Source organism: Lactuca virosa, chromosome 3 (genome assembly GCF_052849685.1).
Source record: "Lactuca virosa cultivar CGN04683 chromosome 3, Lactuca_virosa_CGN04683_v6, whole genome shotgun sequence".
NCBI classification, from domain to species: domain Eukaryota; kingdom Viridiplantae; phylum Streptophyta; class Magnoliopsida; order Asterales; family Asteraceae; genus Lactuca; species Lactuca virosa.
In genome coordinates this window covers 376,167,579-376,182,778 of record NC_136428.1, presented here as the reverse complement: position 1 = coordinate 376,182,778, position 15,200 = coordinate 376,167,579, and positions in this window count along the sequence as shown.

Below are 15,200 nucleotides of genomic sequence, written 5' to 3'. Positions count from 1 at the left end.
AAGCCCGCAGGCTCATTACAAACCACTGGAGATACCTGAGTGGAAGTTGTAGCGGATTACAAAGAGCTTCATAATCAAGTTAACCAAGGCAGCAGGTGGACTTGATTGCCATTTTGGGTGATCGTCGTCAGATCAGCCAAATCCGCACCCTTCCTACAATTTTAAGGAATCAGGCAAAATAGAGAAGTTAACTAGGACGTGTGACCGGGAATTTAGTTAGACTGCACGGTGTTCCAATATTTGTTATCTCCGTTTGAGATAGTAGAATCACCTCCCAGTTTAGGCAGTCACTTCAGAAATTTTTGGAAACTATGCCAGTCATGATGCATAGCCTACCATCCCTAAACAGACAGATAGAATAAGAGAACGATACAGTCAGTAGAAGTTGTGCAAAGAGCATATGTGATAGACTTTGGTAGAACAAGAATACCCACATACCAACTAGTTGAGTCCTTGACCATACTAGCAGTTAAAGTTGCTCCATTCGAAACTCTCTTTGGTCGCAAGTACAGATCTTCTATGCACTGGATTAAAGTAGGTGACAAGCAACTAACTAGAGGTCTGATTTCCAGACGGCACCTTCGCTAGTCCGGAATTCATCCGAGAAACTACCGAGAAGAGAGTACAAACGAAGGAGCGATGTGAAGCTCCCAGGGTCAGGCAGAAAAGCTAACGCCATCAATAAGAGAAAACCCTTGGGAATTCCAGGTTGGGGACCTCGTCAGGTGAAGGTCTCACCCGGAGGGGCAGAATACGCTTTGGAAAGCATGGAATACTAAACCCAAGGTGCATAAGATCATTTGAGATTCTTACTAGAGTTGATCCAGTAGCTTATAGACCCCGACTACCTCGGAAATCCAATATCATACACCCTACTTTCCACGACTCTAACTTGAAAACTGGTCGTCCGACGAGACTTTTGTTATCCCACTCGCTTTGATCGAGGTAAGCGAGAACTTCAACCTTGTGGAAGAATCCGTAGAAACCCTAGACAACGAGGTCGTTAGGACTAATCAGATCCCTATCCCGATAGTGAATGTCCGCTTAAAATGCATAGCGAGGACCTGAATTCACTTAGGAGCGCGAGGATCTAATGAAACTGAACTATCCTCATCTTTTCCCTTAATTTATCTATAATTGCTTAAACTCGAATTTCGGGACTAAATTCCCTTTAACGGGGGGGGGGGGGGATGATGTGACAACCTGAAATTTCTATCTTATAAGCCAAGCATTCAATCAAAGTTAGACTTGTATTTGTTATCTTTTAGCCGTGCTAAGGGTTATTATGTGAGTTTTTAAGCCTCGTACACTTAGGACTTGATGCTATGATGTGTGAGTAATGAATCTATGAGTTTCAAATTGAGCCAAGATCATCCATCAAGGGATGTTTACAGCCCAAAGTAGGTTTACGGCCGTAAACCCAAGCTTGGTCGTAAACCCATTTCTACAAGTATAGATTTCCTTCATTATTCTTCATTTCTCACTTCTTCAATTCAAGAACACTCAAAGTCTCTCAAGTATCATCAAGGAAATCATCCTTTCTCTTTAAAAATGTAAAGTGATTCATCCCTTTTACTAGTTAATCTTCTTGATCATATGAATCCTATGAATCACATCCATAAATTCATCATTTTTCCTTCAAGATCTTCAAGTCTTCATCTTTTCACCAAGAATACCAAGAACACACACTCATGTTCTTGGGCCGTAAACACCTTCAAGACTTCCATTAAGTAAGTATCCTTTCCATACACTTGTTATCCATTAGGAGCTCTTGAATCCCCATGAAACAAACACCTTTTAAGCATCATTTAAGCATCATCTTCAAGAGTTCACAGCCGTGATCCCTTCATGTGGCCGTGAACCTTTCAAATGATCTTGTTAAGGCCGTAATCCCTTCATGTGGCCGGGAACCCTTCAAGTGATCTTGTTAAGGCCGTAAACCCTTTTTAGTTCATGTGGTGGTCGTGAACCCTTCAACCCATGGTCGTAAAGCCTTCATAGAATCAAGCATAGGGTCGTAAACACTTCATGTGTGGCCGTGAACACTCCTTGGCCGTGAACACATCCTTGTGTTGCCGTGAACTCCTTTCATACAATCATATGTGATTGTAACACTTCATATCAAGTGTTTCCTAGTCCCTAAGGTTGTTCCCTTACATGATTAGTTGTTATACACACTAATTGTATGCCAATATATGTGATTATATGTCTAATAGGATCCAATTATGCTTCGGGACTTCATTTGTGATCCCAAGCATCCTATATCTATCTTTCATTTGAATCACTCACTATAGGTGAGTTCATACCCCTAACTTATCTTTTAATGATCTTAAATGCTTTATGGGGGGAATACAAGTAAAAAACATTATAGTTATAATATCAATCACATGTGATTTATAACTATCAATCAATTTCTTATACTTCAAAACTGTGTTATTAAACAAACTGTTTCAAATCATTTTATAAACTGACATCAATTCATTAATAACCATTCAAATGGTTACAAATCTTTTTATATGATAAACTCTTTAAATGTTTTACAAAACTCTTTTAAACATATATATTGTGAAAATCATGTCTATATAGATATAGTTATATAAACAAGATTTAAAGGGCTTAGGACTGATAATTCGCCTTATTTCCTTTTCCTTGTTTGGATGTGGACTTAGGGTATCGGTTGTTTGTCCGAATGTTGTTTAAATCTTAGTTATATATTATGTATATGTATGTGGATATAAAAGTACTTCCAATCAGTTCAATACAATTGGGTAGCAAAGGTGTGCAAACATGATCAGTCATTTAATTACAGAGCTTACTAGTAAACTATAATAGGTATAGTTTAAGAGGTTACTACTTACTATTTCTAGAACAATGAAACTTACATGAATCAGTACTTACTTGAGTTAGGTATTACCTAAGTTAGTTCTTATATGAGTCAGTTCATACATGAGTCAATTCAAACATACAATAACTAGAACATGAAGAAAAATACAAATAACTAGAACAGGAAGAAACTATAAGGTTCTAGAAACAGGATCTTAACTAGTGATTAAGCAATCTAACAATCAAACAAGAAGAGAAGGAGAAGAAAAATAACTTGAATCTATGATGTATTCAATGAATAGAATGATGCTCCATACACATAGTTCACACACTAGCTCTTCTCTCTATATTCTCTCACACCTTAGAATACACACACTTAAGCTCCTCTCAACCATACATAATTATGCACTCCTCACCCTATATATAGTAGACATGGGCCGTGAATAGGTTCACGGCCGTAAACACAGCCGTAAACACGTATACGGACGTAAACTCCAAGCTGTTTACGGTCCAATACACAAAAATACATTTACTAGAAAAGCAAAGTATAAACCATAATTTTAGACCCAACAATCTCCCCCTTGGTTTATAGCTTTCTTTTCTAACTGACCCAACAAGCTCCCCCAAAAAAATAGCTGGCTTTTCTTGTTAATCTTCATTGGGAGCTTGGCTTCAGCATTAATCCTCAATTTCTTCACAACTTCAAGATGAACTTGATGAATCTTCAATGAATGACTTCATCTTGCATAATTGGGATTTTCTTCAAGATTTGGCTTTGAACGCACGTTGGGTGAGGAGGCTTCTTGAAAAGAGTCTTGAAAGATAGCGCTTTCAGCTTGACCTTGCTTCTGGGGTTGAAATATTGAATGTTGGAAGAATAATCTTCATTTCTTGCTCCTTCGAATGAGAATTCTTCGATGCTCACGGATGAAGACTTGGCTCAGAAATATCGATACAGTCTCCGTGAGTCTCATCTACACCTGAATTCACTTTTCAAGACAAAACAAAACTAAAAGAAAACATAGCACACAATATTTTTGGATTTTTTATATTTTCTGAAAATTAAAACAGAAACAAAAATATTTTTGGATTTTTTTATTTTTCAGAACAAAAAAATAAAAACAGAAATAACACTATTTTGGACTTTTAATTTTTTTTAAAAATTTTTTTTTTAATTTTTTTTTAATTTGCCCCCTAAATTTGTGCATAGAGGAAAACTATGAACAAATTTAACAAAGACAAAAATATTTGGGATCAAAGTTGTCAAGCAATCTGATATCGTTTATCAGCACACGCCTACATGTCTAGATCTGGTCAATCACCGGTATTGCGGTCCACTTAAACACAAAGGATGTTGACAGATTTGGACAGATTATAGGTGACAAATCATTGTGATATATATATATATATTCCTAAATGGACATTTAGCTGACGACGACCAATGATATTGTTGTCCACTTAAACTAAGCAGCAAGATCTACAGACAACTTATTAAATGGTTCAATTTTAGATGTACTAGAACGTGTTTCCCACTTCCCGATATACCTCGGTAATCAAGAACTTCCAAAGAACTCCTTACTTTAGGTGAGTATTCAATCATTAAGAAAGAAGTCAGATATAGAAGTGCATATGTTGTGTCCCATGTCGGATCTCTTTCAATCACGCAAAGGGGACAACATATGGCTAACTAGGATAGAGGGATTGAGAGGTAGAATGTTGCATATGTTGTGTTCCAGGTCGGATCATTTCAATCACGCAGAGGAGACAACATATGACTAACAGATAGAAAGAATTTCATAGATAAGGAGGTACGTCGAAATAGAGTTGCATATGTTGCAATCCAGGTCAGATCTCTTCCAATCACGCAGAGGAAGCAACATATGACTGACAGATAGAAAGCAAGAAAATAATTCCCTACAGACCTACTTTATCAGAACCCCCCAGTTGCCCTATCAATACCGGAATTAAGGACATGAGTCCATACATCAAGGAAATGTTGAGCCACAGTTCTAGATAATTAACTTTTAGTGTATCTCGCAGGCTCCCATGTTTATCTCACTGCTCAATCTACCCGAGCGTCGTATGGTCAGTCCAAATGAAACTATCTAAGTCTATATTGTCTAGTCCTTTCATGTTCAATCAATGTCTAGTCCTTTTGAATCCTTTGAGCCTACCAGCACATTGAATACAGAGTCTAGACAATTCGGCTTTAGTGCATTACACGCATCATAAATTGCCCTTTAGCACTATACTTCATATCACTTCCCAAAACAACCTACTAACGAAAAACTATAAGAAAATAAAAGATTGTCTTCAAAATGAATCAGTTTAAGATAAACTCAGGAGTATAGAGAAGAAAACGCAAACTGTAAGTCACCGATTGAATTTTCATCTAGAAGGTCTGAGAACAGCATGAATAATCTCAGAACAGATCCGAAAATTCTTCACATCGTTAAGCACAAAACCCATGTGTGATCCTCTCCTTTCTTCCCTTTCCCGCAAAGGACATATACTCTCAAACAATGTTCTGAGTGTTGTACAGTTGAGAGATGCCTCCTATCATGTGCCTGGAACAGCCACTATCAACAAACTGAATTCTGATGATATGCCTCCATAGCTGCTCCGACACAGAGCGGGATCAGTTGGTCTTTGGAACCCAGTCCATTTTGAAACTGGGTTGACCTTTGTCATCTTCACATGGTACTCTCTCCCAATACATATCATGCTTATTACAAACAGAAGATGAAGAAATATTAGACGCATTAGATGATTTAGGAGATTGAACCTTTGGTACCCATTTGTAGTTGGGTTTAACCCATTTTTTTTCGATCCGATGGGTGCCTCGGTACTTGATTTTGAACTTGAAGCCGATCGTCGAGCTGACTTTGACCTAACCGGTCTTGGCTTCACAGGAGCATCTCTTGGATTGGACTTCTTGGCCGGCGTACCCTTCTTGCCCTTGGGATTTTGATTCTTGGCCTTTTGCGCGTTCCAGTCGCCATTGTATTAACGTGACCTTGAGAGGTTTCTTTTGGAAAATCTCCCTCTTGGCGCATTCTGCCACCCTTGTGCATAGTTGGGAACATACGCTCGATTTGGACAATTTTTGGCAATGTGTCCAGGTGTTCCACAGTGAAAACATGTCTTTTTCTTTACTGGGAACTTGTTTCTTCCTGCCCCTGGTGGCGTATCCATGCCTTGTCTCTTATTGTTCCCACAAGCACAATTACAGCAAGCACTCTGTTTCGCTTGTTTTGGTGGCCTGTACTTCTCAATAGCAGGTTGATCAGAAGCAACTGAGTTTGAAGCAACAGATTCAGAGTTCAAGGAGATATTGTTTTGTTCAACAGTTTTCTCCTTGTTCTCATCTTCCGTTACTTTACCTGCACAAGAAGTAGAAGCATTAGAATCGTTCAGCTCAACACTTTCTGGCACATCCACAGCAGAATTATCAAAGATATCATCAAATATATCGAAAAAATTTAAGTCTTCAGACTTTGACACAATTTTATTATCAGACACACTCTCTTCAGCTGCTTGCTTTGATCGACTTAAAGATTGATCTGCATCGGAAGTAGAAACATTAGTATTTTCAATATTAATACTGCCTCCTGACACAAATCCATATTTAAGATGTGGCACTCTGTCTATTTCCTCTTTTTTCAAAGGGCTATTAGTATAGGTATGATTAAAAGGAGGAGGCACTGTGTCATATCCTAAACCCTTGGACTGATTCTGTTTAAATTTCAAATTGGTTTCTATCATTGATGCAACTACTTCACTTGACACATCAAATTTTCTAAAAGTAAAATCTGCATTTTCAAATTTGTTTTTTAATGTGTCAAGCTCAGCAGTTGCCTTAGCAAATTGTTCAGTTACATATCTATAATGTGTACTCTTAATACTATACTCTTCCTGAAGTTTTCTAAAGTCCTTGGTTTTTGCTTCTAATTCAGCCTTCAGGGGTTTCTGTCCTTTCCTAAGTTGATACCCTTCATATTTCAAGTCCTCGTTCTCTCTACGTAATAATTCTATATGCTCAAGTAAATTTTTGACATTATCAATGCATGTTTGAGAAGAAGAAATTTCATTGACTTTGGTGTTTGAAGAACTCATTGTTTATCCAAAATGCCCTTTGTTTTAAAAACTCAAAAGTCAACCTTAAAAGTCAAATTTAAAAAGTCAAACTTAAAAAGTCAAACTTAAAAGTCAAATCGAAAAGCTAAATTTAAAATTTTGAAGGGTAAACGAGAAAGTCAAAGCTTAAAGTCAAAGGTCAAACTTTAAAAGTCAAAGTCAAAATTTTAAGTAAAAAGTCAAAATTAAAAGTCAAAAATTAAAATCTAAAATTTTTGGTTGAAAAAGTAATTTAAAAATAAAGGAAATTGATTTTTTGGGGTTAAAAGTGACAAAAATGCGAAATTTGGTTCGAAAGAGGAAGCCTTTTGAATTAAATCTGGAAGAGAAAAACCATCCAACAAGTTAGATCAGATGGTTAAGGCGATGCAATTATGAATCAGGGGACCCAGGTTCGAAACCTGGCAACCCCATTTTCCTTTTGAATATTTGCTGCTGTGAAGCTATATGGTTTAAACGAGTAAGATGTTTAACGTGTTGTTTTGTAGCTCAACTGGTAAGGCGCGTGTTTGAAGAGTTAGAGGTCTCGAGTTCGATTCCTTGCAGCCCCAAGATCCTTCTTTTTTTAATAGAAGCACGCTGCGAGGATTTCTGCTGGCCGAGGTTGCGATGCGAGGACGAGGACCGCAAACGAGCAGACCGTAAACTCCGAAGGCCGTGAACTCTGAGGCCGCAAACTCTGGCCGTACACGTTCGATCCAGGCCGTGAACTTCGGACCGAACACGTGTCTTCGGACCGTAAACTCGCGAGACCTCGGACCGTAAACTCCGACTCCGGCCGTAAACTCCTCGGAAACCCTAGCTGCTGGCCGTACACGCCACCACCCCCTCTCTGGTTACGACCAAAAACAGCGTTTTTTCGACTTTTTAGCTCCAGAACTCGATCAAAAACCCCTTTTTATGAAAAACGCGAAGAACAACCCCCCCCCCCCTAATTTTCAGAGATCAATCCAAAAATGCAAAATTCCTTCAAAAGTAATATCAAATAAGCTCCAGATCTGACAAAATTGATTGATACAACCAAGCTCTGATACCAATTGTAAGGTCCTAGAAACAGGATCTTAACTAGTGATCAAGCAATCTAACAATCAAACAAGAAGAGAATTGAGTAGAAGAAGAATGAATAAAAGATTGCACACATTTGTATGAAGAAAACGTCTGGTACAACACTGACTGGCCGTAAATACTATGAACCAACAACAACTAACAGATACAGACTGGTCCTATATATAGGAAACAAGACCTGACCGTAAACTAGTCATGGCCATAAACTGTTGGATAAGGTGTCTAAGTCCATAACTATTTCTGGTATGTACTTGACCCGACCCGGCATGGTCCATTTGGGTTGCATGGCACCATGCAATTGGATAAACTAAAATGAGAGAAATAACACTTATGGTTTATTAATATATTATAAGTTCTAATATATTAATAATATTATTTAATTAGTTTGATCAAGAATTAATTTAGAATTAATTAAGTGATCAAAAGATAACTAATTAAATATATGGGTAGATTATGTAAATCTTCCATATCTTATATAGTGGGCTAAGAGGCTCCATGGATTATCAAGTTGGGTTCCACCCATAGGATGCTCCATGGATGCTCCATGGAGTTAACCCATGGATCATGAAATGAAGAGTCATGTTACATTAGGGTTTACCTAATGCAACACACTATATAAACAAAGGTGTTCTCCCCAAAATCGTGGACACTAAGAAACAAGAGGGCTAGAGCCGATTTTTGCAAGTGTAAGATTCTCTCAAAGTTTACTCCTTTGCATTTGGTGTTGTGTGAAGCATTTGAGGTATCACACTTGGGGTGCTAGGTTCACAAGGTTTCAAGGATCATAATCAACAACAAGGTAAGTTATTATATCTTTCATTCAAGTTAAAAATGTTCCTCATGTATGCTAGATAGGAATATAACCTTGGAATTCAACTTTGCATGATAATTAGACAAACATAGATCCAAGGTTATTAGGGTTGCATGTACACTTAGGAAGTGTTAGAATGCTCAAAACCCATCAGTGGTATCAGAGCCTAGGCTTGTTTGTTGATTTTTTGTGCAAACTGCTTGAAAAAATCGATTTTTTGTTTTCTGCTCGTATGAACTCGCCGAGTCCATGGGGGGACTCGACGAGTCCATGAACAAATGCAAGCTACTCGTCGAGTCTGTTCTTGCACTCGACGAGTAGAGGCTGCAGTTTTCAGAATTTCGACATTTGTTGCTGGAAATGGACTAGAAACATTACCCTAAACATGTTTCGGCCGTAAACATACTCTTAGACGTAAACATACCAAAATACTTCTATTACAATACTAAATGACCTATACATCCAAAGCCTAGCCCAAACCATAACATGGACCCTGCAGAAACATACATTAACAAGAACAGGAAGGAACATACAATAACAAGAAAAGAAAGGAACATACATCCTTTTACAAGAACAAGATAACATTAATCTGAAACCACTACTTCACGACTTCAATATACTTGTTAGGTCGTGTTTTGTAACTAGAGTCTCCTAGAGGGAGAGCGGGCATTGTGTGTATAGATCTATACGGGACTGACAATCCCGCATCCCGACTGTTCGCTACAGTTTGGCCGGCAGGCCAAGGGGTGACAAATGTCGCATCAGTTTCGACGCCAGTAGGTCGTTGTGTTAAACACTCGTCAATCAGTATGGTTATAACCACATCATATTTTAACCTTAATTAAACAAATTGGTTTTAAGGTAGTTAGTGCTTCAGTAGTGAATTTTTATAACATTACTATACACTGTCATTTTCCCATTACATTCATATAGTGATCTTCTCACATAAAAGGTAATGTAAACTATTTTCTAGTAATAATAGTCATATACTTGGGAAAACACTCACTTTTACAAAAGAACAAACATACAAAACAGTCGGGTCTTGGTAAAAGACTACTTTCCAATTTAGTAGAAAATATAGGATTTTGTAGGAAGTATACAAACATCTACATCAACCACTTACAAACTTTACATCAAACACTTACAAACATTTTGATCAAACTAATACAAACAATTGGCACTAAAATACTTATGAACTCACCAGCTTAAATGCTGATCTACTCTATCAAAATAACTTGTATTCTCAGGTCACCAGTAGACAGGTACACTCGACCAGGTTTTTGAGAAGACGAAGCGTGTTCAAGACTCGTCTTTTATTTTGATATATATATTTTGGTGTCTTACAAATACTTTCAGAACACACTTGTATTAACTATATTATTAATGCAATGGATGATGTTGTTGCTTGTTTTACTATTGTGCATCGTTATGATACTGAACATGACGTCCTCCGCCCCCGAACGTTTCCGCCGTTCTGGTTTGGGGGTGTGACACTTATTCCAGGAGTACTCATGAACACTGCAGCCTCTTTGTCCTAGACAAACTACAGACCCATTCATAACAATCTTGCCTCAATACCTACTTCCAAAGTATGATTGACTGTGGATGGTTTGAATAACCTAGTTATTCGGGAAGTCAAAACATGCAAAGTGAAACACAAGAATAATACTAATCCTATATGGCCCAATAGTTATGCCATGCTCATTATTCATTGTATAATGTTTCGATAATCAACTTAATGTTTCGATAATCAACTTAATACTTTAATTAAAACAATCGTTATGCCATGCTCTAAGCATGCACACTATATTTTTCTAAACGATAGTTATGCCATGCACCAAGCTTGCACACTATGTTTGTCTATGGTCCTTAATTTGTGAAATAGATCAATTGAAGAACATTTCAATGATGCTCATTTCAAATTCCAAATCCAAATTCTTTTCACTGCGAGAATGTCACACCCCCAAACCAGAATGGCGGAAACATTCGGGGGCGGATGACTTCATGTAGTATCATAACAGTTGAATATTTGTAAAGAAAGTAAACCCAACCATCATAAATATAATAAAAAGTTGCATTGTTGCATGTAATACATGTTTCAAAAGAATATTACAAATATGATGATTTAAAATTTTTTGATAACAGACGTCTGAGCATTCCTTCTTCAAAAGCTGATGTTTACCTGTATTACTGATTCCCTGATAAATACTAGTTTCGAAAAGTGTCAACAATTAAGTTGGTGAGTTCATAAGCGTTTTTGTACTGGAATTTGTATGTCTTTTGGTAAAAAATAACTGAAGGTGTTTTCCAGAAAATCCAATATTTTCTATGTATGTGTGGTAGTTTGAAAACGTTCCAAAGGCTGGAATGCAATAGTATCTTTCATGCTAAAATGGTGAAAGTGGATTTATACATATATGATGTAATTACTGAATGCATCTAAGAGTCTCGTAAATCAAAAATATTTGGATACTCTATGTGAGTTTTATAACCATGCTATTGACCCAGACTGCCTGTAACAACGTTCTTCAGGCGTTGCGGTGTTATGACGTTTGTCACCCCAGACCTATCGGTCTAACTGTAGCTAACAGTTTAGGTGGTAATTTGAAGAAAACGAGATTTTCTCGGGCAGCACCTCGACCGGGAAGTGGTATATTCCTCGGGAATCTCGGAGCTTCGGACCTTCGTCGGGACTCGGGTACGTAACCGGGGCATCGGGTTAGTTTCGGGATAGTAGAAGTATGAAATTAGGGGAGAGAGGATGGTAGAATTGCAACAAAAGTCTGAACCCTCGCATCCTATTTATAGGAGGGCTGCCAGGCTTCGTACGCTGGGCGTACACCGAAGTACGCGGGGCGTACCTCGTACGCGGGGCGTACCCTTGTACGCGGGGCGTACGTCAGCGATGACGTCTCCGGTCGCCGGTCTTCGGATGGGATGGTAGTAGAGGGTGTAGGGGCGACGTGGCCGATCCGAGGCCGTGTATTGGGTACGCTGGGCGTACTCCGAAGTACGCGGGGCGTACTCCGAAGTACGCGGGGCGTAATCCTTCGGATAAGCCTCGAAGTGTGTGCCCAAAACTTCAAAAGTGCATAACTTTCGCATACGAGCTCCGTTTTCGACGTTATTTATATCCACTCGTAGGTGAGAATATACTCTACAATTTTCGTTTATACTCCGTCGGCTAATTTTGAACTAAATTTTTAATATTCTATTTTTAATAGGACGGGACAGGATAAATCCGTTAAAATTTCATAACTTCTTCATCCGATGTCCGTTTTCGTCTGTCTTTTTACCGTTGTACTACTATTGTCGAGATCTTCAATTCTCATTTAGGTTGCGTCGGCTAAAAATCGCTCGATATCTTTATCAAGTTTTTAGCTGTCTACTGCTATATCCGAAACTTAGAAAAATCATAACTTCCTCATACGAAGTCAGATTTGGACGTTCATTGTAGGTATGCTCACGGTTTGTTATTATCTACGACTTTCGTTGAGTTACTTAAGGCTAAAAATCATTTTATTTAAATTTCACTTTTTACGCTTAAAAGTGTTTTACCGGTTGTGTCGCGGATTTTCGATTTGGTCATAACTTATTTGTTATAACTCGGATTTGAGTGTTCTTTATATTTCTGAAAACCTTGACACAATATCTAGTATTTTATGTATCCCAATTGAGACTTTAGAACACTTCATTTTTGACGCTATTTTATTATACCAAAAATAGGTTACAATGCTTGACTTTAGAACATTACATTGACTTGAAATATCGGGTTGTCACATCATCCCCCCGTTAGAGGGAATTTCGTCCCGAAATTAATTCTAAATTAAGTATTTTATGGACTAGGGAAAAGATGTGGGTATTTTTGTTGTATTTGATCTTCGCGTTCTCAGGTGTATTCAGGTCCTCGCTTGGCATTCCAACGGACCTTCACAATGGGTATGCGACTTTGTTTAGTTCTTTTAATTTCCCGATCCATGATTTCTACAGGCTCTTCTACGAAGTGGAGACTCTCGTTGATTTCAATTTCGTCCAGAGGGATGACGAGGGTCTCATCGGACAAGCACTTCTTTAGGTTCGACACGTGAAAGGTAGGGTGTACGTTATTGAGTTCCTGCGGTAATCGAAGTTTGTATGCCACCGGGCCGATCCTAGCAAGGATCTCGAATGGTCCGATATACTTTGGGTTTAGTTTACCACGCTTTCCGAAACGTATTAATCCCTTCCAGGGTGAGACTTTCAATAGTACCCGGTCCCCAACCTGGAATTCCAAGGGTTTCCGTCTTTTATCCGCATAACTCTTTTGTCTGTCTCTTGAAGCCTTTAGTCGTTCTCGGACTTCGATAATCTTCTCAGTAGTTTCCCTTATGATTTCCGGGCCAGTGGGAGTGGTGTCAGGTATTTAACCTCTAGCAAGTTGCGTGTCACCCACTTCAGCCCAACACAGAGGTGATCTACGATTACGGCCATAGAGGGCTTCGAATGGGGCAACCTTGATGCTAGTGTGGTACCTATTGTTGTACGAGAACTCGACCAATGGTAAATAGGTATCCCAAGCTTTACCAAAATCGATCACACAAGCTCTTAGCATATCTTCCAAGGTTTGTATCGTTCTCTCACTCTGACCGTCGGTCTGTTTGAGCTTCAAGATTCTTATCCATTCCTCTTAAGGCTTCACTTGCCACATTTTTGGATTTCAAGGCTTCTATTTGAGCTTCCTTGATTTGTGTGGACAGGTGTGAATGGATCGTCATGGTTAAGGATTTCACTCGGCGGCCCGAGTATTCCTTTCGGCTGAGGGCATCAACTACTCCATTTGCTTTTCTGGGATGATAACAAATTTCGCATTCGTAATCGTTTAGTAGTTCTACCCACCCCCTCTGTCTCATGTTGAGTTCCTTTTGATTGAGGATGTGCTGAAGGCTCTTATGATCGGTGAATATTCTACATTTCGTGCCGTAGAGATAGTGTCTCCAGATCTTTAGAGCGAAAACGACTGCTCCTAGTTCGAGATCGTGCGTGGTATAGTTGACCTTGTGCGTCTTGAGTTGTCTCGAGGGGGATGCGATGACCTTCCGTCGTTGCATTAGGACACATCCAAGTCCCTGGTTTGACGCATCACAGTAGACCACAAAGTCTTCTGTTCCTTCTGGCAAAGATAATATAGGTGTGATGCATAGGGCTCACTTTAGTGTTTGGAATGCAACGTTTTGTTTTTCTCCCCAGCTGAAGGCTACACCCTTATGAGTAAGGGTGGTAAGTGGCTTAGAAATCTTCGAGAAGTTTTGTATGAACCTCCGGTAATACCCAGCGAGGCCCAAGAATTGTCGGATTTCCGTTGGAGTCCTTGGAGTTGTCCAGTTCTCGATTGCCTTGATTTTGGAAGGGTCCACGTGTATCCCCTCCTTGCTGACCACGTGACCTAGGAAATCTACTTTCTGAATCCAAAATTCGCACTTTGAGAATTTCGCGTATAACTTCTCTGTCCTTAATGTTTCCAAGACCTGTCGGAGGTGTTGGCTATGTTCCTCTTTGCTCCTTGAATAGATAAGTATATCATCTATGAACACGATCACAAATTTGTCAAGGAAAGGACGACATACTCGGTTCATCAAGTCCATAAACACCACCGGTGCATTTGTCAATCCGAAGGGCATTACTACAAACTCGTAGTGACCATAGCGAGTTCGGAATGTCGTTTTGGGAACGCCTCCTTCCAGGACTCGCAGCTGGTGATACCCAGATCTTAAATTGATCTTTGAGAAGTAGCTCGCTCCTTACAGTTGGTCGAACAGATCGTCTATGCGGGTAATGGATATCGGTTCTTGATCGTAAGTTTGTTCAATTCCCGGTAATCGATGCACATGCGAAAAGACCCGTCCTTCTTCTTTACGAACAGAACCGGTGCTCCCCAAGGTGAGAAGCTCGGTCTGATGAATCCTTTGCTTAGAAGCTCGTTCAGTTGGCTGGATAATTCCTGCATTTCTGCCGGTGCTAGACGGTATGGCGATTTTGCTACTGGGGTAGCTCCGGGAATCAAGTCGATTCTGAATTCGACTTGACGTTCTGGTGGGACTCCTGGAAGATCTTCAGGGAAAATGTCGGGGAAATTGCAGACTTCCGGAATGTCTTTAATGTCTTTAACTTCTCGTTTCTTGTCTACCACGTGGGCTAGGAAGGCATGATATTCTTTGCGCAGGTATTTTCGGGCTTTGACGCAAGAGATGATTTGTAAATCGGTACCGGGTTTGTCACCGTAAATGACAAGAGTTTCGCCACTTGGCAGATTTAGGCGAACAGCCCTTTCGTGACACAGAATATCGGCATGGTGAAGGCTTAACCAATCATACCGATGATGACATCA